The 27,588-nt window shown below is 46.9% G+C and overlaps 1 protein-coding gene across 5 annotated transcripts in view; it reads left to right on the forward strand.

Annotated features, from left to right (window-relative positions):
- Positions 1 to 27,588, forward strand: part of TDRD6 (tudor domain containing 6) — a 1,508,150-nt gene that overhangs the window by 423,143 nt on the left and 1,057,419 nt on the right. The gene's annotated exons all lie outside the window — the stretch shown is intronic.

The raw sequence follows: 27,588 nt of genomic DNA on the forward strand, positions 1-27,588 counted from the left end.
AGAAGTCCCATTTGACACCGACGCAGCGGCTCCAGTACATCGGAGCAGTGCTCGACACATCCCTGCGGCAGTGTTTTCCTCCCCAGGTGAGGGCTCTTCACATTCAGCAGATGGTGCACAAGTTTCAACTTGCCCAGAATCTCCCAGCGTCCGAGTTCTTGAGACTGCTCGGGCTCATGGCATCCTGCATTCTTCTGGTGCCAGAGGCTCGTCTGCGGATGAGATCTTTATGATATGATATGGCATTTGTAACGCGCCTATACACAAGTGTTTCAATGCGCGACGAGGCAGGGAGGGGGGAACAAGGGGAAGACAGACAACGATCCTACTAGGCCAGGTGTCATTCAGACCGCGCAAGTGCAGGGATAGGGGGAAGGGGAAAAGTGCAAGGGGAAGGGGGGGAGTGCAGTACAAATAAGTAGAATAGAAATAAAATAATAAATAAATAGGGCCAGCTGGTGGCAAGTGCAAGGTAAGTGCAGACAAGTGCTGGGGGGGGGGGGGGGCTGTAGTGATACAGAGACAGTCCCGCAGTGCAGGGGTTGCCAGGGAGGCAGTGCAAGTGAAGAGTGACTGGGCCCAGGACCGAGGTCGGTGAGAGTGGCCCAGTTGCAGAATCAGTGCAGTTTTGGTGAAGAATTTAGCAGGGGAGAGGGAGAGAGAAAGCAGAAGTGAAGAGGAAGGTTTTGAGGTGCTTCCGGAACCAGAGATGGTTCTCCTCAAGTTTCAGGGAGGCAGGAAGGCTGTTCCAGAGGGAGGCCCCTGCCGCGGAGAGAGATCTACCCCCAGCTCGTTGCTTCGAGAAGCGGCGGACCCTGAGGGAGTTGGAGACGGATGAACGTAGGGCTCGGGAAGGAAGATATTTAGGAAGAGAGAGTTGAAGGTATTTAGGCCCCAGGCCCCAGAAGGCCTTGTGGACAATGCAGAGGGTTTTGAACTTAATCCTCGCAGCCACTGGGAGCCAGTGTAGAGAGTTCAGTCCTGGAGAGATACGGTCCCTGGGCTTGAGGCCCAAGGACAAGTCTCGCAGTTCTGTTCTGGATGAGTTGCAGAGGGCGGAGAGTGGAGGCAGGCAGATTAAGATAGAGGCTGTTACAGTAGTCCAGCTTCGAGAGAACCAGGGCTCGGGAGACAGTGAGCTTCTGGGGGAAGGAGAGGAAGGGAAGAATACCTCTGAGGATTTGCAGCTGGTAATGTGACTTCTTAGAGACGTCAGATATATGAGGAGAGAAGGAGAGAGTGGAGTCGAAAATGACCCCGAGGTTTTTTGCCTCGCAGGAAGAGGGCCAAGAGAGGCCGGCCAGAGAGCTGCAGGGAAGGAGGGAGTGGGTGTGCCGATGAGTAGGATCCTCAGTCTTACTAGCATTAAGGCAGAGGTCATTGGCAGCACACCATTCCTGGATAGCAGACAGTCAGAGATGAGGGAGGGAGAGGAGGAGGCCGAGGGTAGCCTGAAAATGAGCTGGGTTTCTGATGTTTGTTAATCTGCTTAGAATCACATGCTGTGCATAGGTCCGATATGCAGTGGTCACTGCGGAGTATTGCATTTTGTTTTTCGTAGTCGAAAAGGGACGTCGACAAGGCGTGTCTGAAAATACTATCCCTATAGTGACGTGCGTTGTACCCACAATCCCTCACGCGTCGAGGTCCCTCAGATTGTTTTTTTCCGCCCAGCTACTGGTCGCCTTTACGCGGAGCTCCTTGAGAGACATTGCAGATTTCATCTCATCGACCTTTGGTCGTTTTCCTATTTAATATATAACACATCGATCCCTCCCTCGACGCAGTTGTGAAGCTGTCTCCGCCGAGCAAGATCTTCGACGGAGGGGACGAGCGGAGGAGATCCTTCGGCGTTGCCGAACACGTGGCCTGGCCTCGCAGGCCAAATACAGTAGGGAGAGTGGGGCCGTGGGACATCTCAGGTTCTTTTCTGAGAATGCCTTTCCTTTTCCCCTTCCTTTCCCATGGGGTTGTTATCACGATTTATTGCCTCGGCTATGGAGAGGACACCCTTTAGGTATTGCCCGCATTGCAAGGGCAAGTTTACTTGGAAGGACAAGCATTCACGGTGTAACCGCTGCTTGCCCCTCGATCACAAAGAGGAGGGTTGCACGGCTTGTCGGCTTCTTAAGCCAAAGACTCTAAAAGACCGTAGGGTCAAGAGGTGGGCGGCCTACGCTATGTCGAAGGCCGATTCTTCACCTGCCGCTGCTACCACCGACAGTGACGAGGAACGTGATAACACGACCTCCGCTACGGAAGTCGTAGACCCCTCTAAAGAGCGGGCTCGGCTCACGCCCTGCTTATGGGGATGAACACCCCGGCGACACTGACGCACACGATACCACACATAAGCACACAACCCATGGCTCTTCTTCGTCGAAGACTAAGAAAGCATCAGCGCCCAAGGAGATGCAGGTTCCACCGGCGGCCTCCTCGGACCGTTCAGGTTCGAAGCCCCTCTCGCAACCGCAGCCGCGACCAGCGACTGGGCTTTTGGCAAATAAGGGCGCCGCCCCCAAACCATCGGCCGGCGCGCACCAGCAGAGAGCGCACGCCGCCGTAGAACGATCGACACCCGTAACGTCGAAACCACAGCCCTCCGCTGACAAACGAGTCGCAGAGAGCTTGGCGAGGATCGTTGTAGCCGACGCCCAGAAGCGTACGCCGAAAGACACGTCGAGCGCTACGCAAAGGTCGAAAGACACACCGAAAAAGCCCGAAGAAAGACAGGGACTACCCCCTTCAGTCGGGGGGACCCCCAGCACACCGGAAGGCATTTCGGAAGGCGACGGGACACTTTCCTCGATGTTATGGGAGAGGTCGAGCCGTTTTCAGCTAGATGACACTAATTTTCCCCCGCTAGACCGCTCAGGGGTACCCCAGGAAACCATGGAAAGGCTCCATCTCTGCATGGAGAGAATGGAGAGGTTTATTAAGACCCAGAACCCTCCCACTCCCAAGAGAACAAGAGAAGGGCCTCAGGAGGACCCCAGGGCCAAATATCCGAGACTATTCAATCCCCAGCAGGACACAGCCTCAGATTTCCTTAATGTGTATGACCTCACTGGTGAGGAACAATACTTGGAGGAGGAGGATGAATTTGTGGACGATGAAGAGGGACAGAACCAGGAGGAAGGTCTGGAAGACAGCCCAGACATGGTAGGAGAAGGCTTCGGAGAAAATCCAGAAGAAGGACCTTCTCATCCCTGGCAATCCCCATCAGTATATTCGGACACTGATGTCCTGAACCTAAATCCTCCTGACAATTCACCTGTTAGAAACACGTCTCCCATTGACGATCAGCCCACATTCAATGCCCTGTTGCGCAGAGCAGCAGCACATTTCGAACTGGACACTGGGGAGATCTCTCCTGAAATAGACTTTGTGGAAAGAGTAATTAAGGAGAAACCCCCGGTCAGCCAGACCATTCCCCTCCTCGCTTCAGTGAAGAGAAGAATCATCCCTTCGCTATCCACACCCGCACTAATCAGAGGAGTTAATCCAAGAATTGAAAAACTTTTCACTCCTTCACCCTCAGACCCGCTGTACATCAGGGGACATTCCATTCCGGATTCCCTTGTAGTAACTAATACAAGGAAGAGGGCAGGGGTGCCGCTGTCCACCAGCGAGGCACCACCTGACAAGGAGGGCAAGAGGTTATATGCCCTTGCAAAGAGAGTCACATCCTAGGCTGCCTTTTCGGCAAGAATTGCGAACAACAATTCTTTGCTAGCTAGCTACGTGGACGCGCAGTGGGCCAAACTGCGCAAAGACGCCGAAAGCGCCGTAACCACTACGTACCAGACGTAACCACTACGTACACGCCTGCTATCAACTATTGGCGAAGGAACCCAGGTCAACCAGAGTATTGTAAAGAACTCTTTGGATGCTGCAGAGACAGCGGGACGTTCCCTGGTTCAGGGAATACTCCTAAAACGCCATGTATGGCTGCGCAACTCAGGGTTCAACCCGGAGACACAGGCGTCTTTAATAAATAAACCTGTTGAAGACTCCAACCTCTTCGGGAAAGCGGTGGATGAGGCTCTGGAGATGGCTAAAAAAGAGTTCGATACTATCAAAACTCTTGACCAGATCTCTAAGCCCACTACCAGACGCGGCTATGGCAACAAACGCTTTTTTCGTGGCCAACGCCAACAGCAGAATCAGCAGCAACAGTACCCTGCCACCAATTACCAGACCAATAGTGGGCAGTACAGCCAAAGAGGCCAGCGCCGTGGCAAAGGGAGAGGTCGGGGTCCACCCCCAGAGGTTCCCAAGCCCCCAACAACACCAAGTGACGCGAAGATTCACATCCCCTCCCATGCAACACCAGTCGTGGGCCGGATAACATCCTTTCTTCCAGCATGGGAGGGAATAACGTCAGACCGCTGGGTACTTTCCACCGTAGCCCACGGATACTGCATCGAATTCAACAGTTCCCCAACATACAGACCCCCGAGGGGACGACGCATGACACCGGAACACCTTGCCATCCTTCTCCAAGAAGTACAACAACTGCTGGAAAAAGGAGCCATAGAGGTCGTGCCTCTATCTCAGGTAACGGAAGGTATTTATTCAGTGTACTTCCTTGTACCCAAAAAGGATCTAACCATGCGCCCTGTATTAGATCTGCGCCCAGCGAACAAGTTTATCAAACCCCAGAAGTTTCGTATGGTGACCTTACAGGAAGTGATCCCACTGCTATCACAGGGAGATTACATGACAACATTGGACATGAAAGATGCATACTTTCATATTTTAATGTTGCCAGCGCACAGAAGATACCTCAGGTTCATGATAGAGGGCAAACACTACCAGTTCAGAGTGCTACCCTTCGGCATAGCATCGGCACCAAGGGTATTCACGAAGGTACTGGCAGTGGCAGCGGCCCACCTGCGCAGGTTGTCCATCCCAGTTTACCCGTACCTCGACGACTGGCTCATAACAGGGGATTCTTACGAAACATGCTTCTCCAATACCCAAAAGACTGTAGACCTTTTGTTCCAGTTGGGCTTCTCCATCAACGAAAAGAAGTCCAGCCTAGACCCCAGCCAAATCAAACAATTCCTAGGGGCTCTAATTCAAACAAAGGACGGCCTCGTCTTCCCCTCCAACGAGAGGGTCCAAAACATGCTGTTTCAGATCCCTCAATATGTGACCGGTCGAGAGGTGACGGTACGCAAAGCAATGCGCTTGCTAGGCATGATGGCGTTGTGTATTTATTTGGTACCTCGCGCGCGCCTGCGCATGCGCCCTATGCAAGAGTGGCTCAACAGCCAGTGGTGTCAGGCCAGCAGACTATGGGACGATCTAGTGGTGGTCTCGCAGGCCTTGGTTCTCTCGCTACGGTGGTGGACAAAGGAAAACCTGGAAAGAGGGAAACCTTTTGCCACACCCGCGGCGGAAGCCACTCTAACCACAGACGCATCCTTCACAGGATGGGGGGCTCACCTATCCCATCAGACTGCTCCGAACGTAGCATCCAAACACATAAATCTACTGGAGCTACTAGCTGTGTTCAAGGCGCGAAAAGCCTTCCAGGAACACCTACAAGGCAAGACTGTGTTGGTCCTTACAGACAGCACCACAGCCATGTACTACATCAACAAGCAGGGGGGCACCCACTCTCCAGGATTGTCCAAACTGGCCCAAAATATATGGAAGTGGGCTCTCAAACAAAACATGTTCCTACTGTCACAACATGTACCAGGGGAACTCAATCTGCTGGCAGACAAACTCAGCAGAGATTTCCCCCTGCCCGAAGAGTACGAATGGCGACTGCACGAAGACATCGTCTTCGACGTCTTCACACAATGGGGATTCCCAGAAATAGACCTGTTCGCAACCCTGGAGAACTCACAATGCCAAAGTTACGCCTCCAGGTACCCCCAGAACCAATCCAAGGGGAACGGTCTGTCGATGCAATGGTCAGGGAAATTTGTTTACGCTTTTCCCCCCCGACTCCCCTTCTCAACAAGGTGGTGCACAAGATGCACCAGGAACAAGTGACCATGATACTGGTGGCCCCAATGTGGGCCCGACAGCCATGGTTCGCTCACTTGATGGAGATGTCTCTATCTCCCCCAGTGAAACTCCCCTGCCCGTACAACATGCTGTCACAAGACAAAGGCAGGACTCTGCATCCATGCCCCCAGAACATGAATTTAGCAGCTTGGCTCCTGAGATCATAGAATTCGGACATCTACAGCTCCCGCAGAGATGCATGGACATCCTCAGGGAAGCCAGAAAACCTAACACTCGCCACTGCTATTCTAGCAAGTGGAAGAGATTTGTCATCTGGTGCAGAGGAAAAAGCATCAACCCGATTGACTGCTCTCCCACACATATTGTTCTATACCTGACCCACTTATTGGATTCAGGTCTAGTGTTCAATTCCATTAAAGTCCACCTAGCAGCACTTTCTGCATACACCACTTCCCAACTCAGTGTTGTGGTGGAAGATCCCTGTTATAAAGGCCTTCATGGAGGGAGTAAAGAGAATACACCCCCCGATAGCTGACCCAGCTCCCGGATGGGACCTTAACGTGGTACTTACCAGACTCATGGGCTCACCATTTGAACCCATGCACAAAGCATCTCTTAAACACCTCACTCTTAAGACTGCTTTTCTAATAGCTATCACCTCCATCAGGAGAGTAAGTGAACTACAGGCTCTTTCTGTTCTAGACCCCTTCGTTACAGTTCACAGAGATAAGGTGGTTCTACGCACGCACCCAAGGTTTGCTCCGAAATTCATCTCGAAATTCCACGTAAACCAGTCTATAGAACTGCCAACGTTCTTTCAAAATCCTTCCAACTTGGGAGAAAAAACTCTGCACACACTAGATGTGCGCAGAGCGGTCATGTTCTACATGGAAAGAACCAGACCACTGAGGAAGACTAATCAGTTCTTCGTCTCGGTGGCAGCAGGAAGAGAAGGGGATGCAGTTTCAAAACCACTATTTCTAGATGGATTGTTCAATGCATCACTCTCTGCTATACTCTTGCTAAGAGAGAACTGCCCTTTAAGCCAAGAGCACACTCTACTCGAGGCACGGGGGCGTCCATAGCATTCATTGCAAATGTTCCCCTTGAGTCCATCTGCAAAGCGGCTACCTGGAGTTCTGTGCACACCTTTACAAAACACTACTGTCTAGATGCACACTCGAGATCTGACTCCCAGGTGGGACAGGCAGTATTAAGACATCTTTTCTCTACTGTTCCTTCTCATAACCTACCGCCAACTCCGGGTACTGCTGGCTAGTCTATGCACAGCATGTGATTCTTAGCAGATTAACAAACATCAGAAGACAATGCATTACGTACCGTAAAAGCATTTCTGATGGTTGTATCTGCTTAGATTCACATGCGCCCACCCTTCCTCCCCGCTCGGATGGAAGGAACATAGACTTCCTTTTATATCTCTCTTTTCTGTACTCACTCACGTCTAGAAAGCTCCCTCAGGGCAGAAAAATACAAACAGAGGGACCTCGACGCGTGAGGGATTGTGGGTACAACGCACGTCACTATAGGGATAGTATTTCAGACACGCCTTGTCGACGTCCCTTTTCGACTACGAAAAACAAAATGCAATACTCCGCAGTGACCACTGGATGTCGGACCTATGCACAGCATGTGAATCTAAGCAGATACAACCATCAGAAATGCTTTTACGGTACGTAATCCATTGTCATCGTCCGCATAGCACTGAAAGTTGGGGCAGAGGGCGGCGATGCGGTGGGCAAGGAGTGCCAGATACTGGTTGAACAGCCAGGGAGAGAGATTAGATCCCTGGGGAACGCCACAGGTGGAGAAAAAGATGTCAGAGAGGAAGGACCCAAGGTGGACCTGGGAGGGTCGATTGGAAAGGGAAGAGGTCAGCCACGCCAGAGCCTGACCAGTGATACCCAGGTTATCACGGAGACGGTTGAGCAGGATGGCATGGTTGACAGTGTCAAAGGCAGAAGAGAGATCAAGCAGAATGAGAACACACGGAGTGTTGGAGTCGAGGTTCAAGAGCAGGTCCTCACGGATGTTCAGGAGAGCAGTTTCCGTGCTTCTGGCCGCTCTGAAGCCAGATTGATGGTCATGGAGACTATCAACAGCTTCAGCTTTGCAGTGGGCACTCGAGCTCCACTGGTGTCAGTCCTCCGGCCGGCTGTCGGACCCTGTTCAGGTGCCGCCCTCGGTCGCCCAGTACCTTCTGTGGTGGGCTGGCGAAGGCAATCTGATGAAGGGGGCCCATTTTGGCTGCCCTGGCCGGAGGTGACGATTGTGACGGACGCATCCCTCACGGGATGGGGAGCTCATGCCAACGAGTTCACAGTCAGCGGTCGTTGGTCTCTGTCTGAGTCCAGACTCCATATCAATCTGTTGGAGCTGAGGGCCGTCGGGCTTGCCCTGAAGGCTTTTCTGCCGACTGTGCAAGGAAAGAGTGTCCTGATTTTCACGTACAACACAGTGGCCATGCACTACCTCAACAAAAAGGGGGGGGCCAGGGTCACTTCCTCTGCGCGGAGGCGATGCAGCTCGAGTTCTGGGCCATCCAGCAGGAAGTTTCGATCTCGGCTGTTCCTCTGGCCAGAGACAACGAGACGGCGGACGTTCTGAGCAGGCAGAGCACAATCTCTCACTAGTCGGCGCTGGCTCAGGAGATTCTCCTGGAGATCTTCGCCCTTTGGGGGACCCCTCAAGTGGATCTCTTCACCTCCAGTGTCAACCGGAAGTGCGAATGTTCTGCTCTGGGAATTTCCTCCAAAAGGAGCCTTAGGAGACGCGTTCGTGGTGGAGTGGTCCTTCCCACTGCTGTACGCGTTTCCTCCAGTCCCCGTCATCCCGCAAGTACTGTGGAGGTTACGGAGGTTCGGTTCCCGGATGATCCTCATTGCTCCGGCGTGGGCCCGGAGGACGTGGTACCCGGACCTTCTCGACTTGTCCATCTGCCCTCCACGTCATCTTCCCTTCCGAGACGATTGCTCTCACGGGAGGGGGGTCAGGTTGTCCATCCAGAGGTCAGATCCCTCAACCTTCACGCTTGGCTTCTGAAAGGTTGAGGTACAAGGATTGGGACCTTCCTGAAGACGCGTTGGAGGTGTTGCTCTCGGCCAGACGGCCGGCAACAGTCTCTGTACCGTTGGTGTAAATTCTGCGACTGGTGCTGAGTTAAGAATGTGGATCCTTTTGAATGTGAAATGCCCATGGTTCTGTCTGTTTTGCTTTCTTTGGCCCACCGGGTCTTGCAAGTGGGTACCATTAAAGGTTACCTGGCAGCGCTGTCCATATTGAAGCGCTCGTCTGAAGAATGTTCCTATTTAAAAATTCCTTTTAATTTCTCCGTTTTTGAAAGGGCTCACTAATGTGTTCCCTCGTCACCTTTTCTGGTGCCCGGTTGGGATTTGAACCTTGTTTATAAGTTTCTTATGGGTGCTCCGTTTGAGCCTTTGCATTCTTGCCCTTTGAGACTGTTAACTCTTAAAGCTGTGTTTTTGGTTGCGGTTACTTCCGCTCGCAGAGTGAGTGAGTTACAGGCACTTTCAGTGAAGCCACCCTTCACTGTGTTTCATAAGGAGAGGGTTGTCCTTCGAGTTCGTCCTTCCTTTCTTCCGAAGGTGGTTTCGGAATTACATTTGGGCCAGAAGGTTGTTCTTCCAGCATTCTATCCTCCTCCGCATCCTGGTAAGGAAGAGGAGAGGCCCCATAGGCTTGATCCTAGGAGAGCGTTGAGCTTTTATATTTCACGCATGTCCCGGGTCAGAGTGGACGATCAACTCTTCATTTGTTACGCTGGTAAGCGTTTGGGACAAGCTGTGACGAAACAGACTTTGTCTCGTTGGATTATTTTGGCTATCTCCAAATGTTACTGCTTGGCGGGTAAGGACCTACCTGCTGGCTTGCGGGCCCATTCTACCAGGGGTATGGCTGCATCTACTGCCCTACAGAGGGGTGTTCCTATTCGTAACATCTGTGATGCAGCCACCTGGGCTTCTGTACATACTTTTGTCCGTCACTACTCCCTCGATTCCATCCGAGGACACGATCTGGCCTTTGGCAAGGCAGTCCTTTATTCCGCAATTTGATTGGGCATGCTAAATTTGTTCTAAATTCTTTTCCCACCTCCTTGCTTTGGTACTGCTTTGGGAGTCTGTCAAAGATATGGAATATGTCGGAGGACCCAATCCCCTCAAAGAACAAGTTACTCTCTTACCTGGTAACGTTCTTTCGATGGGATGGTCCGACGACATATTCCATATCGCTTCCTCCCTACCTTCCACACTGCTGAATTTCCTATTGAGTTTGCAGCTTAAATTTCCGCAAGGCCTGGTGTGTCTGACTGGCAGAAGACTGGTGGCACACGTTCTGGGGGAAAAAAGTACAACTTAGGCTACAGGCGTCGTGCGTCCTACTTATCACATCGGGTGACGTCGGACGTCCGAGGAGGTCCTCGGGGACGGCGCATCGACGTCATCGATGTAGGACGCAGACGCCGAAAAGTTTCCGAAGCAGCACAGCTGTGGTGATTACTGTCAAAGATATGGAGTACGTCATCGGACCATCCCATCGAAAGAACGTTACCAGGTAAGAGAGTAACTTGTTCTTCTCTGTCCCGAAAGTTTAATATTTTTGCTATCGTGGGGTGAGGGTGTGAGCCCGGTGGCGGCTTTTTCTGCAAGGATCTATGGGCCCTCTCGACTACAAACCCCTGTGATGGCGCTCCTGCCCCAATGTCCTGCAGTATCATATTTTCGATAAGATCTGTTGGGTTGGGCCCTTCCATCCCCTCCGGGACTCGCAGTATGCATATGTTGTTGCGCCGGGTGCGTCCTTCCGCATCCTCCGCCCGGGCTCCCATCGTCGCTTTCTTCCTTTCTAGCTCAGTCAGCCTCTTCCACAGATCATCGGTGGTTTCTGTCATCTATTAACACTGTTTCAGCTGTCGTGACTCTCTCCGTGAGGTTTCTCATGTCTTGCCTCATCAGTTGTACATCCGATTTGACCGCCTCGATCTTTGTGTTTATGAAGGATCTTGGGGCTGCAATTGCCTCAAGCACTTGGTCATTTTTAGTGGCGGGATCCCTATCTGATTTCTCGGCTTGTGCCTCTGGGGCAGTTTGTGGTTGCCCTTTTTGTTTGGCAGCGTTGAAGGAGTCCATTATTGTTGAGTCTTTTTTTTTTTAGTGGAGGGCATATCTTCGACTGTGCCTGGTTGTGTAGTGAGTGTAGCTCTCTTGGCTTTCTCACTGCTGGTTTTATGTTGCCCCTCTTGGAGGGGGTGTCCCCTCAGATCAATTCAGCTATTTGCCCCTCGGCGTCTTAGTTATGTATTTGTAGGCTTATAGTTCGGTGTGTCCTCCGCAGTTTGTGGGGGTTTGGCTGTTGTGTAATTTCACCGATGTGCTATTCGTGCCTGCCACAGTTCTGTGCATAGATTATGTTGTGTTCACCACGGCTTAATGGGTCTTGGCTTCCCTCGTTTTGGCCAAAGCCGCGATCTTGTTGTGTCCAGTGCTCCCCCTGCGTGAGCTGTGACTCACTGGTGTTATCCCAGTTGCAGTTTGTGCCTACTGTTATGCCCATCCCACGCCTCTGTGGTTTGTTTTCCTGTTCATGTTGCCCCAGCACCCCACTAGGTCTTGGGCCTGACTCTGCTTTTGCTGCATGCTTGTGGGCCGCGCCAGAATGGACTACTCCCTGGTGTTGTGACTCGGTTCCGCGCCCTGGGCCTGTGCCCTGGGCCTATTCCATGCAGCCTTGCAGGCGTGCGCCCCGCTTCATTGGGCATCGCAGCCTACCTTCTGCTGGTCGTGGATTCCTCCCTGGGGCCCCTCTTCGCTGGTTAGGTGCTCCCAGATGTGTGTTATTGTCCAGGCCTGCGCTGGTCTTCTCGCCCCCTTTGGCAGCCTTCTCCATCGGGCATCTGCTGCCTGTGGTATCGTGCCGTGTCCATTGATGATTTGTTTACCCGGTCTTGCGGCTCGTCGGGGATTTCTATTGTCTCGCGTTTCCGACTGTGTGATCCGTGCCTCGGAGGTGGTATCCCAGTTGCAGTTTTCCTACTTCTATGACCATCCAACGCCTCCTTGAGTTGTCTGTTCGTAGTGCCCGAACACCCCACTAGGTCTTGGGCCTGGCTCTGCTTTTGCCGCCTACTTGTGGGCAGGTCAGTTGACTTCTCCCTGGTGTTGTGACTCACTTCCGCGCCCCTGGGCCTATTCAGTCCAGCCTTGCAGGCATGCACCCCCGCTTCATTGGGCGTTGCAGCGTACCTTCTGCTGGTCGTGTATTCCTCCCTGTGGCCCCTCTGCTGGCTAGGTGCTCCCAGTCCTGCGTGTTGTTGTCCAGGCCTGCGCTTGTCTTCTCACCCCCTTTGGCAGCCTTCTCCCTTGGGCGTCTGCTGCCCGTAGTTTTGTGCCATGTTCCTTGGTGATTCGTTTCCGTGATCCTGCGGCTTGTCGTAGCTTTCTGTTGTCTCTCGCTTCCGACTACGCCCTCCAAGCCGCTGGTGGCCCTGTATGCGTCCTAGGCCTGTCGCTACTGCTTTCCCGTGCTGCCACCTTTGTTGTTACTCCTCTTGTGTCCGTTCCGCTCCAGCGTTTGAGGCGGTCTGGCAGCTGCGGTGCTAGGCTTCTCTGCTTCCTCGTTTTGTCCCATTTACTGTCACTGCAAGCCAGTTATATTGGGGCGTTCAACGCCGACTCGCGTTGTTGCCTGCCCCGGCCGCTCTTCCACCCTCACCGCCAGGACATGGTTGCGCCGACCATCTTGGTTTCACAGGGGCTCCTTCGCCGTCTTCTGACACGGTCTCCGTCCTCCGATTTTCAAATTTGTTCCGCCTGTGGATCGGGAATCGGGTGCCATGTCCACCGGTGTGCATATCTTCTCAGTTCAACTTTTTTGTTGAGTTAACATAGGATCTTGCAAGGATCTCGGCAGGAGTTCCGATCCAAAGGAGCCACACAGCATGAGCTTAGGCCACGCCCTTGATGACTTTATTATACACATTTTCTTACACCATTCTTCTGATCCCTGCCATGGACAGGGGCTCCTTCGCCGTCTTCTGACACGGTCTCCGTCCTCCGATTTTCAAATTTGTTCCGCCTGTGGATCGGGAATCGGGTGCCATGTCCACCGGTGTGCATATCTTCTCAGTTCAACTTTTTTGTTGAGTTAACATAGGATCTTGCAAGGATCTCGGCAGGAGTTCCAATCCAAAGGAGCCACACAGCATGAGCTTAGGCCACGCCCTTGATGACTTTATTATACACATTTTCTTACACCATTCTTCTGATCCCTGCCATGGACAGATGGATGAAGAAATTGGAGCAATCCAGAATATCCCCCTTCCCTCAGGCGTGGACTCTCCACCTCTGCTCAATGTTGTACGATGGAACATGTATTTAGGAGCGACATGCTGAGAAATTAAGCTTGAAGAGGTATCAAATTGGTATCTGTCTTGGAGGACTGTGTAATATTAGTGTCTATATTGGTGGAAGTGGAGCACACTTTGTGAAACTCATGTAATGGTGTTAAATTTTGGAATTTCTTCCATTTTAGAACTTCTTAATGACAGGGAGGTCATAATTTCCATGGCCCTTGCATTCTCAGCCTGTTGATTTATAGTATCAATAGTAACAGGTTCCATTTTCTCAGTGCGTGCAAGTGATGGTACTAATGTGATGGTGGGGGTATTTGAGAGAATGGTAGCACGCTACAATATCATGTTTTGAGCGATATGACTCAATATCGGGAGGTGCCGTGCCCCTCGTTCGACTGCGCAGTTCTTCAAACAGAAGATTTAGATGCGACATAATGAATAGTTGAGGGGAAGGCTTAGAATATATGTAGTACAATACCTTAAATCTGATGAATTTCACAGAACATGGAGGAGACTCACTCCCTTCCACTCTCCGGAAACGAAACTGCACAAACCATCGCCTTCCCAACATGCCGGCGCTGACTCACCTCTGAGGGCCTTGAGTGCCCTGGATACTTCTGGGAAGAGTAGTTCTAAAGGTCTAGAGCGCGGGCAGCAAAAGAAAACAATTACAGCATTAGAGTTGTAATATAGAGAACACAATGAAGCGGTAAATGTAGGTACGGTCTGCCTGTTACTTTTCAGTAAACTAAAGTGTCTGATAGTGATTAGAGGTAATACGTTAAAATGCAATGTGCTACTATGCCCGTGTGAAAGCAAATACAAGTATCACATTTTGAGGCTGTCAAATCAACGTGATTTCTCTCAGCACGCTCACACAATTAAAACCCCTTGTGTAACAAGTGGCCTCCCCGGCAGTTGCAGCTCTACAGCATGAGGAGGGACCTTTCAGGACTAGCTTCTTTGTTTTTGCCACATGGGTTTTATGACATTTTCTTCAAGTGGATATCCCTGATCACCGCCTGCATTGTGCCTTGGGTGGGGGGGTTCCTCCTAGGCAGTTGACAATGTGGTGGTCCTTTCATTATCGTGTCATGGTCATCGAACTGTCCAGTCCAAGCAACTGTCTCGCCAGAGCACAGAACTGCACACTAACGAGAACGAAATCCCTATGCTTAAGCTCGGCACCCGAGACACCTGGCCCTCCCTCAACGGAGGCAAGGCACAGAGCATAGGGGCCTAGCCAGCGGCTGTCAAAGTGGTTCCTGTGTTAATCCACATACAGAGGATGAGTTAACATACCTGTTCCCCTCCCCAACCTCCATAAATTTTTAAAGGGTGTACATTTCTTGCCCTACCCCTCCATTGCCTGACAATGATTGGTGGAATTCTGGCCAAGGATCCTTGCCAAGGCTTTCCCAAAGGTGGTTGGATTGGGAGAGGGCCTGCTAAAACATTTCTTCAATTGTTCTACTATGTTGGAACACTTTAAAACTGCCTGTTGCCTCTGCCAACTCTTGCTCAGACTTTTAAAATGACTCCTAGCCTTCTAAAACAAAATTGCCTTTGGACCAGTGACTCTAGGGCACTAGGCCCCCTTTTGATCTAGCAAGGGAAGGACATTTTAAGGTGTCGAGCCTTATGATTGATGGCTGTGCGTGGTGTTTCAAACTCCTTTCTCGCATATTCGTTCCCTAATTTGGATCTTGCTTAACTTGTGTATTGACTTCCTTTTCTAAGCTACAGTTGCTCATGTTGTGTTTACTGTTTTTACTGTAAAGTGTTTGTGCTCTTTAGCCGGAGCACCCCAAAAGTGAATATGTATATAATAGTTACATTTTTAGTGTAATGCTTACATGCATTTTTTTTATTGCTAAGCATTTGTCCAAAGTCTAAAATGAGTTTATTTTAATACATTTTGCATAACGTGTTGAGTACTGTGTGCTTAATTTAACCCTTCATTCACTCTCTCCTAATTGTAAGCCTTGCTGCTCTGTTTAACTGCTCAAATAGTTTAGCTAGACCTTAGTGTATTTCCCTCACAATCTATCCACAGGGCTGATTATGAAAATCCATCTCGACGCTCTGCGTCAGACGAAGTGCCATGGGTAGTGTCTGGCACCTTTGGGGCACTACGAGTGCGTACTCAATGTGCCCATCTTTCTCTGGTGTTCTGATTTATGCTCCTCTTTAGTAGGCTGCACTGCAGTTCTAGCATTCCTTGGTAAAATAAGCATGGTCACTCACTAATGTTGTAGTGGAGCCTTGTTCCTCCCACTTCTCGGGGTTAGCGGTATATAGACTTGTTGCTCGTAGAGTAAAGGCTGATTCTAGTCTTCCTATGTCTGCATGCCTAAGCACACCCCACCTTACAGTCCACTTTGATACTTAAAGGCGCTATAATTCAAACAAAATAGAGCATCTGAGACAGAGTTTTAAAATTGCAAGGTAAGATTTAATTTGTGCATATCGTACACTAAAGCGGACTTCAGGTTCACCCACGACCAGTATTTCTTGGAGAGTGGAGAAGTGAAGTGGCTGAATAGTTAACTGTCACTTCTTATACAAAACCGGAGCCTGCATCAACATAGATCATTTACAAAATATAATAACGCAAATATGTTCAAACTACATACACAATGTTGCACCTAATCCCAAGAGGGCAGGACAAATTGCATATTTCAACTGATATATTATTGCTATGTCAAGAGTCTCCACTTTGCTTATGGCTTAATGACATGCTCTTTCCACCAGTTCATGGACGGTGACTTGTGTTTGCGGTCCTTAAACACAGAACCCGCCTGCCCTTCGTTCCAACAATGGTCACCTTATTTGCGTAACCTTTAAAAGATACCTTTCGTGCTTGAAACAAAAATGGAAGGGATGAACAATATGACTCCGTATGTAACTAACCTCTGCTTAGTGCAGTCAGTCTTTACATAGTATTTAGCAAAGAGCATGGAACCATATTAAAAACGTTTTTCTTCTCTGAATTGGAGGACCTGTCTTAAATGTTATTTAAACTAGGTTTATCAGTGAAGGCCTGGTGGATAAAACATGCACTCTACATGGACCCAGTCTTTTCTTGTAATGACTGACAGAAAAAAAAACACGAAGCACATTTCCATTTTGTAATGCTCGATCAATGACAAATGCGACCACTTTTTGAACATTACTAAGAGAACAAAGTTTTGATCGCAAAAAGGGATTAGCTTGGGCCTAAGAAAATGCATATTGTTATATTCTAACAAACCCTCCTTTTAGCCTATGATTCCTTTATCGCCTAAATCAGTTAGACTTTCAATAGCGATGTCCATCAAATCCTGAATTTGCATTTCTTCCATCCTCATGGTATTCATTTTATAACTCACTATGGGGAGAGGCTTTATTCTTTTTACTATCCTAACCCATCTGAGATGTATAACGGAACAACATACAGGACTGCACTGAAGACAACAGCAACCTAACATTAGGCCAAATACCACTAATAAAATAGACTGCAGTTTTCATCCCCAATCCTTTAACAAGTTCCAAAACCATTGGGACCAGCTGCTCTCCTATCCAACCTCATAATGTACTGCTTCGCCTAATACATGTAATCGATGAATGGCATCAAAGATATCTCTAGAGCTATCAGCTGTGTAGGTATAGCAAGAGGAGCCCACTATTTTACAGACCCTTCTAGTTTGAAGTGCCACCAGTCTAATAGCGTTGTGTTCAGTTGTTGAATTCACAAATAATTGCAGTCTTAGTCAAAATACTTTCTAACACTCTGAGTCTACGAATGCTTTTGGAATTAAGTGCAACCCCCAACAATGTGTTATTCATTTCCCAAAGTCTGCTGCTACCTGGGCATCTGTATCAGTCTGGTTCACTCTCTGCAGTTTTGCACGCTGATGTATATTATCTGTGGAGGCCACATACACTCCAGAAAATACATTGGCAAGGTAACGTGCCTGTCCACCCCTTCTTCGACCGCTTGTATGCTTTCCCGACCTCACAAACATAATACCAATTCCCATAAGGAAGAATGGAATGAGTATAAATGGTATAGTCAACGATTGTATCAATGCATTGCATATTATATTTCTCTTCCTATAGCAAACGGGGCTCTCCTATCCTATGGGTTACCTGCAATAAAGGTCATGCAATATTCATATAAGAGGTATAGGATCTCCATGGAAGGTTAGACACCATACTAAGACTTGAACGATTGCTATTAAGGGGTTTTAAATAGTAGTGTTAAGCATTATGCTTCCAGGAGGGGCACGTGCTCTGTCCCAATCATTTATCACCCTGCTATGAGACAGAGAAAGCACAGCACATAATATTGACCAATGAACTGGGACTGTATAATAGGGTATTCCTATGCCATCTCCACTCTGTGGGACATGTGAACATAGCCAACAATTTGTTCTATTAATAGCTTTTCAAACTTTGTCCAAAACCTGTACGTATGAATTATTTCTGTAACCATACCTCTAAAATACATCCAAGGGATAAGTATGGGTTAAAACTTGTGGTGGAGGGGAGGGGGTAAAAAGGAGCTTGGTAGATCCTTCAGTGTCATTGGGAAGAAATTGTCTTTAAAAGATGTAAAGAATCATCTTCTAGGGACCAAAAGAAGGCCGAAAGTCCTATCGTTAAAATCGTACAAAATGTCAATATTACTATTCAGTCTTCTATTGTCCATAGTTTTTGTGAGCGAGAAGGAAAAGTCACTTCATTGTTTTTCATTCATATTTGAGCACCAAGTAGATGCAACTCCATAATGCAGGTTTTCTTCAGTCCTTAGATACCCCGTTACTTCCTGGTGTCCACCGGGAACTGGACACTCTGATTTCTCGTGGATGCAAGGGTGACCTCAATATCAAACCCACACTTGTAGGTTTCCGGAGGGCACAGACTGACCTCAGTACCAGATCTCCACTTTGTAGGTTTCCAGTGGGCAATCCTATTCCTTCCTGGGTCTTATATTGTATCTAGTCACTCCTGTGATAGTATGGTCTCTGAAGAAGGTGGGTGTCTGTATTGAAGACTTTATATCGGATTTTGGCAGACTTGCAGTGGTGCAGGAATACTTCATTTCAGATGGAGGAGGATGATCTCCATCAGAGGGGGAGGGCAAAGGAACCAAATTGATGTGAGCAGCGTGTATCCGATGCCTTTTCCCCTCTACTCGAACTGCAGTTTGGGTGGTCAACACCTGGTTTGGTCCTAGCCAACGTGGTTCCTGTGGAGTGCTTCTTTTAAAGTTTTTGAACATCGCCAGGTCGGCAGATTTCACCTGATGTCCTTCTCACAAATTTTTGTCCAGCAAGGTATCCTTCACCTGCTGGTGGATAGAATGCAATTGTTCATTCAAGTGTTTACAATAATCAACAAGCAGTGGGTGCTCAATGTCGTTCAATGATCGTGGTCAAGGAGCGCCCTAAATATTCTCTGGTCTGCCCATAACGATTTCATAAGGGGATAACCCTGGTTTGGACACAACTGTAGTCCTCATAGAGAGTAATGCTAAAGACAGAGCGTCTGGCCATTTAAGTCCTGTATGCGCACAAACTTTAGCTATTTATTTTTTTATTCCATTGTGGTGCTCCATTAACCCTTCACTTTGAGGATGGTTAGCTGTGTAAAATGTCTTTTTAACTGCAATCCATTACACACATTTCATATTACTTCTGCAATAAAAGTGGGGGCCATTGTTAGACCAGATTACCCTGGGTAACCAAAACCTGGGGAAATATTTCAACATGACTTTCGCAGTGGAGATGGTTGAATTGGCTTTCAAGGGAAAAGCCTCTACCCATTCGCCAAAGGCACAGATCACTAGTAGTACATTTCAAATTATTACATCTTTCTAATTCTATAAAGTGAAAATGCAAAACTTCAAATGGGTGGGTAGGAGTGTCAAAATGTCTTGGAGAGACAGTAGTCCCTCGGGATATATTATGTTCGAAGCATATCCTGCAATTTCTCTGCACATTTTCAGCTGTTGTAGTAATCAATGAATTACACCAAACATTCTCGAGTTGTTTGAAATGGCTTTAGCGTGTATGTGAGCGGGTCCGTGTGTCATAAGTACAACCAAAGATACCTAGGCAATAGGTAACATCCATTGTTTTTTTAGAACCTGTGACCCAACACCCCCTCTTCATCCTGTATAGCAAATCTGTCTTCCCACCCCCTTATTTCCTTCTTCAGTGGCCATTGCTTGTGTCTCTGATACCAACAGAGGTTTCCTCCATGCTCCTAAATCCTGAGCACTTCTAATGTTCTCCGCATTATATATCCCGAGGTACAATCTAACGCGGTTTGTTTAGCTATGGAGTCAGCAAAATCATTTCCTTTATGAATTTTAATCACTATTTTCTGATGGGCAGCACATTTAACTAAAGCTAGTTTCTTTGGTAGCATTAAAGATGACAACAGTTGCAAACTGTATCTTAGTTCCATGTGAAGTCAAAAATCTCCTTTCTGGCCATAGTTTTCCAAAATCATGTGCTACTCCAAAAACATATATTGGCTGTCAGTAAAAAATAACGGTTTTCCGATAATTCACAACACGAGTCAAAGCAATGATTTCTGCTGCTTTTGCTGAAGTAGTGTATTTGTTTGGTCTCGACTATAGTTCTTTAAGGAGCAACCGCGTAAACTGCGGTTGTAGTTCCATCAGGCATTTTAAAACATGATCCGTCACAATATAATGTTCCTTCTGCTGCGGAAGGGGGGGGATATATCGCAAATCGTTTCAGCCCTTGGTGTCTTCTTCAGTTGCGAAGATACAATTCTGGTCGGCTTCCTTATTGTCCAGGATACCCTGATTTCGTATGGGTTATAGCTCAGTGGGGTTGCGTGTGTTGTAACCCTTAATTTTGATATGTGGTGCAAACAATATCCATTCATATCTGGTAAGTCGGGCCGGAGTCCTATATTGGGTCTTAGTCCTATTTAAAAGGACATCCACTGAGTGCGTTACCATCACGGTTAGTGACCCAAAACCATACCTTCACATGGTTTTACTGACAAAGCTGCAGCTGCTACTGCACGCAAACATTTAGGCAAAGCACATGCAAAAGGGTCTAACGTGGGGGAAAAATAGCCACAGTCTATTCCTTCCTCCATGTCCCTGTGTCAAAACAGCCAAAACACATCCATCAACTTCATGCAGAAACAAAAATTCCTTATTGTAATCCAAAGTACCTAAAACGGGAGCAGAACAAAGTGCTGTGCGCAACAAAACAAATGCCTCTTGATGTTCATCAGTCCATGGCACTGGATCCTATACATTTCTAGTCGTAAGTTGTATCAAGGGTTTGACAAAACGCGAAAAATGGAGTATCCATTACCCTTGATAAAATGCGAAAAATGGGGTATCCATTGCCTCTAAGTGCTCTAACTTGATTGTGTCTTTGGCTGTTTCATTTTAGAAAATTCTATATGGTGCTAGTTTCCTGCCCTCCTTAGACAGGAGGTACCCAAGATATGCCACCTCATGTCTACAATACTGAAATGTCTTCAAAGATGTTTTATGACCATTGCGAGCTAGATGTGACCATAACAATATTGTTGCACATTTACAAATTTCCTCCGTGGGAGCTGCTATAAGTAAATAGTCAATGCATTGAATCCAGGTAACATTGAATCCAACTTTTCCTTAAGTGCCCTACTGTGTATACTCGGGCTTTCTGTATAACCTTGTGGTATTCTAGTGAAAGTATACGCTCTCCCACCGAGGGAGAAAGCAAATAAAAATCTGCTTTCTGGATGTTACGGTATACTAAAAATGCATTTTTCAAGTCGATCACTGAAAAATGTTCTGCAAATGGTGGTATCCTAGTAAGAATGGTGGTAATCTCTGGAACTATCTGTAACTGAGGTACTACAATCTTGTTGATCGCTCTTAAATCAGTTACAAGATATGATAGGTCCGTGTCCCCTTGTCGGGTAAAATGGGGCGATAGCATGCACTGCCTGTTATTTCTTCTATGATCCTTTTGCTTTCGAAGTCTGAGACACTTGTTTCAAGGGCTGAATAACCTTCAGGGAATACTTCTTACTGTGGAATATGCCGATAAATTGCTCTGCGTCTTGTTTGTATTTTTTACATGGGCAATATCCATAAGAACAGCGTCATTATCTGATATGGCCCATAAGGTATCAGGGACATCATCAAACTCTGGTGGCAGAGGTTTTATTAAAAACAGATTAATTTCCGAAGGCCATACTGTAATGTGTACTCCCTCCGGCATACAATAAATAGTAGCACACAACTTTTTCAACAAATGTAATCCCAACAAATTCTCTCCACACTGTGTAGTTAAGAATATGCACTGCGACCGATTCTTTATGAACTACAGGTGTTCCAGCAAACCCTATTGAAATATTAGTATGCCCACTCAAAGGAATATCTGGAACCTTAGCATGATGTATAGAGCTCTTTTGCACCCCTGTGTCTACTGGAAATCGAGGATCTTGTCTCCCAAATCCTATGTGAACGTATGGTCCTGTCTGATCCACAGGGATGGGAATTGGTTCAATTTTGATTTGAGCTGTCCTATTCTGAGAAATCCCAAGAGAAATCCTCAATATTGTATTGATTAGTAACCAGACTTGCTTGGATTATCGAAAACAGGAGTTAATGGGGACTGTAGTAGTTGCTCTAGGGCCTGCCGCAAGCTCAGGTGGTACCCATCAGCCGCTACCTCCTACCTGTCCTCCCTGATGTCCTCTTCCCCTTCTTTGATGAATTCCACTTCCCCTATTCAACAAGGCTGGGCACTGTGCCCTCCAGTGGCCCTCTTAATATGCACACCGATTAGGTCCTGGCAGTGAAAACGGTACAAATGGACCAACACCCCTTCCTCTTGAGCCAATAAATAGCCCTCCCCCTAGTTCCCTGTTCTACTTGCTGTATTAACACTCTTAACGTAAGATCTACTCTTCTTTTCTGCTTTCTCTTTCTCCACATTCACTCTATTCTCATAATATTGAGCCATATGCAGAATATTTGACAGTGTTTTAGTCTGCCAAGCACACTCTGATTGCATTATAAGAACACACATTTTTGGTAACAATTGCCCGACAAATTTATCTACAAATAATTGTTTCCATGCCGGCGTAGTAATTTCTTGTCCTAAGAAATCAAATACTTGCTCAAACTTATTAAAATAATGTTAACCCTTCAGTTTTATTCTGGACACATGTGGCAAGCTTATCCCAATAAATGTATTTCTCGGGTACCACCCTTTTGAGTTGTGCAACTATCATAGTGGCCAGGTTAAGTACTGCGGGAGTGAGCCTTTTGCCAGCTGTCCTATTGGCGTCAAACGGGAAAAGCGCATCCCACGTCCTCCCCAAAGTAGCAGGGTCAGTGACATTTCTAATTGGTGTCCAAATGTCTTATGGAAAAATTACTGAGACTAGAGTTTCCAAATCCCTACTAGTGAAGAAAGGCATTCAAAACGGCCTCTAATTCTTTATAGAATCCCTGTGGGATTTTTCCTAATGTCTGGGATTGTCGGTTTTAAATGCATTTAATTCTTGCCTGGAAAAGGTTACGTGAACAAATTGGGGATCCTATTTAGCAAGCGGCATAATGGGGTTCCCTTGATTATCAAGGACAGGATCTCCTTGAGCATCAAGCGTGGCATGCTCTGGTATATAAACAGACGGCACCTCCCGCATAGTAAGCTGGCAACTAGGTGATTTTCGTAATTTTTAAAGTGCCATTAGGTGGATGAGTTGCTCTGGGATACTCATTACGGATGCATTATCTATTAGTTTCAAGTGTTGCAAATCCGCAGAATTCTCAAACTCTCCTTCCTCATTTTGCTGCATAATTGCATCCAACATTACTTTCATGGCATGTATTTGCATCTTGGGGGCATACTGCAAAAAAGTACTGCTAATGACCGAAAGATGGGTCAAAGTGATGGCCCATCTAAAAGCAGTACGTGCAATTAACTGTAATTCCTCATCCGAGACACAAGATTCTTTACATGCTGTGATAACAGGCTGTTCGACATACTCAGAAGTATTAGTTTCAGTTTCTAATCCCAATCGAGCTTTCTCTAGTCCTTTAATTTCATCAGATATCCCGCAAAGTCCTTTAACATGTGAACAAGCATCCTTCTCCGTATGACGAGAAGGCAGTTAAGTTTAAATATTGCAGTTCCCTAGGAACTGCCGAAGGCAATGTTCCCACTGATTCGAATCTCATCATCCAAACATTCAGATGAAATTAATCGCTCAGGACCTTTGGTTTCAAGTACTTCCTCAACATTCTGTCTGACTCCTCTCATTACTAACCTCAATTTTATTTGTTGGGTAGGCATTAAAGCCGCTCGTGTATTCCTAATAAAGGGTTCCAGGTTTCTTGTCTTTTCTTTAGTAAATGGGCCATGTATATATTCACTGGGAGGATCTATGCTGGCATCTGATATGTCATCTTCTGCTAGTAGGAGGGGAGAATTCTGGGGATCTGGAAGAGTGGGAGGGAGTTTAGGGCCCGGGAGCCCTAATATTAATGCGCTCTCTGGTAGACCATACGGACAGGGCGGTGCAGAGGGAAGGAGATGTTGGCAAGGGTTATTAAGAATGTTCTATTACGGGATCTTGGATAGTTGTAGGTATAGCAGGGTCAATTCCTGTTCTTTGCAACGGACAATCTTTGTCTGTCAGGTTCCCATTGAGCACGATGGCTAAAGGAAGGTTCAGAACATGGAACAGGTGGAGAGGGAGTGGTTTCTAGGGTCTAGGTATTAATGCAGTGAAGTAGTGTGAGCCATTTGCTGTCTTTGTCCTTAACTCTGTCAGGCAGCAGGAATTGTCCCAACACAAGATGGTGGCTCAGCAGAATAACAATGATTTACTCTAGTGAGGTAGTTTGTAATCTCTGCAGAGGTTCTAAACTGCCTTTCATTCAAGACCAGCTCACAGAAGGTCACAGCAACAAGAAGCTCCTGAGAATTAAATGAAGTAGATGTGTTGGTGAAGTAGGAACAAGGAACAAGAACTCTATGAACTGAGATATCCTAAGAATGAAGATTCAGATACATGAATGTTTAAAACAAGGAATAGACACAATGTCATTTTTTACTTGAAGTCAAACGTATTAGAGCTAGAAACTGCTCAGAGACTTTCATGAGGAAGTTGAATTAAATGGTCAGTGTAATCCGAAAACGTTGGCTGAGATAACAAAGATTTGATGTTAAAAGTTGAACATTTTCAAACTTGTGGTTTTGGCTCTATGCTGATGCGAGTTGAAGTAGGCATGCAACCAACTTCAAGGATCTGAAGTCCAGCGTATTGTTGAAATAGCGAGCGTGCAATAGTATTAGTAAATTTAGTTCTTTAAGGACCTTACGTCATGTCTATGCATCGCGAATCTGGAAGAAAGTTGCTGTGAGGTGCCTCACATTCCCGGTCCGCTTCGCAGCATTGATTGTGAGGAGTTGGAGGCATCAGAATCGCGCTTTGCAGGACGGGCCGCAAAAGAGTTAAATAAGCAATGAAGACATCTGCACGGCCTGAATTGCGCTGCGTGTCACAGCTGACCGAAGTAAGTTGCTGAAATTTATAGATTCAAGGTTTTGAACTTCGAGAGGATACGAAGGAGTGTGAAACAAAAATCAATTTAAATAATTTAAGCGAACTAAGAAAGAAAAGCGGCAATAAAGAACATTTGTTTTAAGAATGACACAAGAAAGTACGAAGATAGGAGAAGAACTGTTTAAGAAAATAATAAATAAAACTATGTCTCCAAACCTTAAGGTTAAGACTCGAGGAAAAAGTTAGATCAGTTTGCAGTGCAAGTAATAAAAAAAATAATTTAAGTTAAGAGGATACATAAATCAGCAGATTGAGTTTGATTAAGAAATAAAAGTCATCTACTAGAAGTGAACTGCCTCCAGGCTATTGGTGGAGGTAATCGAGTAATCTAGAAGGGGTGGAGGGAGTGTAAATTAAGAGAACGAGAATGAAAGCCCATGTCTAACCATAGATGTATTTATTGCAAATTTCCTGATTTCTGAAGTTTTGGAGTTTGAGGCGGAGGAGCCCTGATCTTTGTTATTTTATCTAGTTCCACTTTCCCCCCGGGTCGGTCAGTTCAGTAGTTGTAAATAAAGGACTGCTGGGAATACTGGACCAAGGGGTCTGGAGGACTATCGTCTGCTTCAGCAAGATTCTACGCTGGGACCTGATAATCTCCATTTTGCTGATATTTTTGCTGATCATGAGCTTAAGCTTTATCAGCCTCTGACATGTGTCTTTGAGCAAATTACTGTTCACGTTTGATCTTCTGTGTGGCTTCCTTGCGGCAATCTCAGATAACTTCTAAGGCCGAGGGTCTAGCTTTATTCTTTAATACAGTTTCTAAATGCTGAATTATGGATACGTCAAAAGAGCCATTTCTGGCCACTTCAAGCTTGGCGTATCTTTAGTCTGTTTGTGCCATGAACTGTTGAATACTATCGCTTCTAACCCGTATTTGACATACATTTTGTATGCCGGGGTACCTTCTGGGGGTTCAGGCTGACCAAATTCTAAGCCGTTCGCAGAGCGAACACAACAAAGTCCGGACCAACATTTACAAAGCTTACTGGGAACAGGCATCATCAACATGTTATGATTATTTTTTTTTTTCCCCTGGCAAAAGAAGTTATTTGAAAATATTTTTGGTTTAACCCACCCAACCAAGTCTTACCTGCCAAACCGCCATATCTACTGACAAAGTTCTGTCTCAGTTGCTCTGGGAGAAACATTGTTTGCAGTTCAAAGGGCCCCAGCCACGAGAGGGCGTCTATGGAGAGAAAACCGCCGATAGATGCTAGTTTCAGCTGCAAGCAATTAAATCTACATGATAGCATGGATCACTGAAATCAAGCGGTCCATTCGGTTGGTTCTTCTGTCACGTCTAGTCAAGGTGCCTTCCTCCTCGGTGGGGCCCTACGTTGGGCACCATTTTGAGACTTCTAAGCGCTATAATTCAAACATAAAAGAGCATCTGAGGAAGTGTTTAAAAATTGCAAGGTAAGATTTAATTTGCGCACATCATGCACTCGAGCAGACTTCAGGTTCATCCACAACCAGTATTTAATGGAGAGTGGAGAAGTGAAGTGTCTGAATAGTTAACTGTGTCCAAAATGGAGCCTGCATCAACATAGGTCATTTGTTATTCATTTGCAAAAGATAGCACAAATATGTTCAAACTACACAAAGTTGCATCTAATCCAAAGACGGCAGAACGAATTGCATATTTCATCAGTTGTCAATGCTATGTCAAGAGTCTCCACTTTGCTTATGCTCTTTTCACCAGTTAATGGACAGGGACTTGTTTTCGGTCCTTGAACACAGAACCCACCTGCTCTTCGTTCTAACAATGGTCACCCTATTTGCACAACCTTTTAAAAGATACCTTTCGTGCTTTAAAAAAAAATGGAAGGGCTGATCACTGACTCAGTATGTAACTAACTTCTGCTTAGTGCACTCAGTCTTTACATAGTATTTAGCTAAGAGAATGAAACCATATTGAAACAGCTTTTCTTACTTCGCTGAATGGGAGGACCTGCCTTTAGCCAAACTAAATTTTTCGCTCCAGCATACAGCTATTAATTTTTCCACAATTTGTACTTTACTCTGTCTCCATGTATTTCTCAAGACACTCTACTGCCCACTGAGTACAGTCCACCTTGTAATCACAGGAAATATTTTGTGTCCGAAAAATTAGCATTGTCTTGTTTCAACTGTTGACTTTGCTCTGTCTACTCCACTATATATTCTCAGACGCTATTCTATACTCTAACCCATCCGTTATGCCGCTTACCAGCATACACCACACGCAATCTAGCAATGCCATGTGCTCCTTACCCTGTATGAAAGGTACCTATGCTTACCATGACTCGGGCTTGGTCTGTGTCTATTGCCCACTACCCTGTCCTACACCTTTCTTACCTAAAACAGCAGCGTTCCCACCTGAAATCCCTCCATCCACCAGCATATCCAAGAACGCCACCAACACTATACATGCAGACTGCACAACCTTATCTGACTTAGACCAACCCTCCCTTTACGCCCGCCCCCTCCCAGTCAGTTCTCCCCCAACAGTCCCCTGCCAACGTCTAATGCGCCAGAAACTACTACGAACAAGAACCTGGGACCGAATCCTGACCTCCACCACCCCAATAGTAGGAGCCAACAGGAGATTTAGA

Source organism: Ambystoma mexicanum, chromosome 4p, assembly GCF_040938575.1.
Source record: "Ambystoma mexicanum isolate Mex_15411 chromosome 4p, UKY_AmexF1_1, whole genome shotgun sequence".
Lineage (NCBI taxonomy): Eukaryota > Metazoa > Chordata > Amphibia > Caudata > Ambystomatidae > Ambystoma > Ambystoma mexicanum.